Source organism: Macrobrachium nipponense, chromosome 17 (assembly GCF_015104395.2).
Source record: "Macrobrachium nipponense isolate FS-2020 chromosome 17, ASM1510439v2, whole genome shotgun sequence".
Classification (NCBI taxonomy): domain Eukaryota; kingdom Metazoa; phylum Arthropoda; class Malacostraca; order Decapoda; family Palaemonidae; genus Macrobrachium; species Macrobrachium nipponense.
The window spans coordinates 46,198,208-46,200,707 of NC_087210.1; positions in this window are offsets into that span (position 1 = coordinate 46,198,208).

Below are 2,500 nucleotides of genomic sequence, written 5' to 3' on the forward strand. Positions count from 1 at the left end.
CAAAGAAGCAAAATTGGGCTAAGCTCTTTTGCTATGATGCGGCCTCTTACGACTTAAGAGTTATTTTCCACATTTATAACAAATTAGAATTTGCTTGCAGCTTGTATATGACAGACTGGAAAAGGCGTTTTATCTTGGAAAATGTGATACGCTTTACAGGTATTATACAGATTACTCGAGGCTGCAGTGCTATCAGAAAAAAAGAATTACCGCTCATGAAAAGGACTGTAACAAGCTCCTAAAATTAACCTTTGACATTTCTTATAACGCTTCAAATTACCTGATACACTTTTTGTTGTTATAATCATTGCTAGAAGAATTATTCAGGGATTATTATTATGAATGTTATTATTATCAGTATGATAATCGCTGTTGTTGAAATTATCGTCTAATCCAATGTTCACTGAAGGGCCCACCCAAAACCCTAGAAAAATGAGACAAATTCAATAATTGCCCTACATCTGAACGCATTTAACTCTAAACACATAAAGAACAGCAGTCACAATTTCTCTGAAGTTAATATTCGTAAATGATACAGTTAGCTGTTTCTCTTGACTGCACAATCTGATATTATTACTTAATTAATGAATCCGGTTTGCAAAGCCTTTCGCTATTTTGGCTTTGAGGACTAAATGGGAGTATAGCCCGTTCAATTTGGATAACAGGGTTGAGCGCTAGACGTAGCCAATGAACAAAATTCATTTATTTAATCAGTGAAAAATTCTCGTAAGTTGTATCCAAGAATAGACGGCACAAATAGCCAATACGTTCTTCCGGAGTACAATAAGGAAAGCATTAGGTGATTAATACAGTATTATTCATTCGATCGTGTGAAACTTAATCATGTCAATCCATTACTTAGTCTATTTGCATGGTTTGCGATGACCTCCTTTTAACGTATCAGACATGCTTCTTCGAGCGTGCGAACGTTCGAGCGGGCAAGCAAGCGCGCTTGTGTCTGTGCGCGTCCTTAATCTGACATTCTCTTTCACACCAATAACTCCCTCCTCTCCCTCATAACCATCTCCCTCGCTTCCACCCTCTCCCTCTCCCTCTCCCTCACGTGTGTCCCTTCATCAAAAACGTCTTTTGACTCGGTATCATCGGGTTCTCTTTCTCTCTCCCCTCTCCTCGCCCTATCATCAAATTGTCTTCTGTTCCTTCGTTATCACCACCTTCCTCTGTTTCGGGTTTTATCATCATCTTCCCTTCTTCGATATAAAAGGGGAAAAACAAAGCAACCAAGGTTTGATACCCTTCTAAGAACGGTTTTCCCCCTAGCAATATGATAATCTCTCTCTCTCTCTCTCTCTCTCTCTCTCTCAACATGAAGTCACGTTGTTAGTTCCCACTCGGGATCAATAAAAGTATACTCACACACCCGGTAACACTAACTGATTTGCAATCAGAATTCGGAATTATAAGACACAATGTCAAGTCTTCATAATACATCGCTCTTCACGATCCAGGCAGCAGAATGTGAAGTCAACTTGTTATCATATATACATATATGACCAAAGTTGAAAGTCGTAACACACTTTATTCCTATCAAAAGTGGTTATTATACACACGCATGCGATCATCACTGCTTTTACATCTGTTACTGATTTTGAGATAGAATATACATAAAGATACACGCAGGCGTCAATAAATGTAAATGAAATTCTAACAACTTCATCTTTGGTGTCATCCAAAGGACATGTCTTGCTAATAAATAATTGGTCACTTAATGTATGAATACTATTCATAATGACACACTTGAGCAACGCAAAATCTTGAGAAGGATTATGTTTTGTTTGTTTGTTTCGATGATGTTTTTACGTTATGCGGAACCAGTGGTTATTCAGCAACGAGACCAACGGCTTTACGTGACTTCCGAACCACGTCGAGAGTGAACTTTTATCACCAGAAATACACATCTCTAACAGAAGGATCATGGAAACCAGGTTGTAATCGGCAAAAATTTACAGTGGTGGTCTCTTGAGAAAAATGCCTTTCACAGGCGCCCATAACGAATCATTACCTAACACGTTAAATCCAGAGTGAAAACAAGATTGCAGTAAAATTATTTGGTTTCAGTACTATGAATTGCTCCAACATTACCTTCATGAAAAGTAGCATCCATAGTCAGAAACGCCAATTACAAGAGAGAGAGAGAGAGAGAGAGAGAGAGAGAGAGAGAGGAGAGAGAGAGAGAGAGAGAAAATCTATAAATTCAAGTTAATTGTTACAAAAGTAATTTAAAAAAGATATTACACACATTAAGACTTTATCATTTTGTTTTATGGCAATTAAGTTGATAGAAACCATAATGAAACCCACAAAAAATCGGTAGAATTCAAGATTACCAGTTTTCCGTACGACAAAAAAGTCAACCGGAGAATAATTACCTCAGATAAATCTAAAGAAAACGGGAATCTAGTAAACAGAAACTCAAATAAAACAGCCCGTACCATTTCATTATCCGCTATAACAGGAAATAAAGGTTACAGTGCAAGCC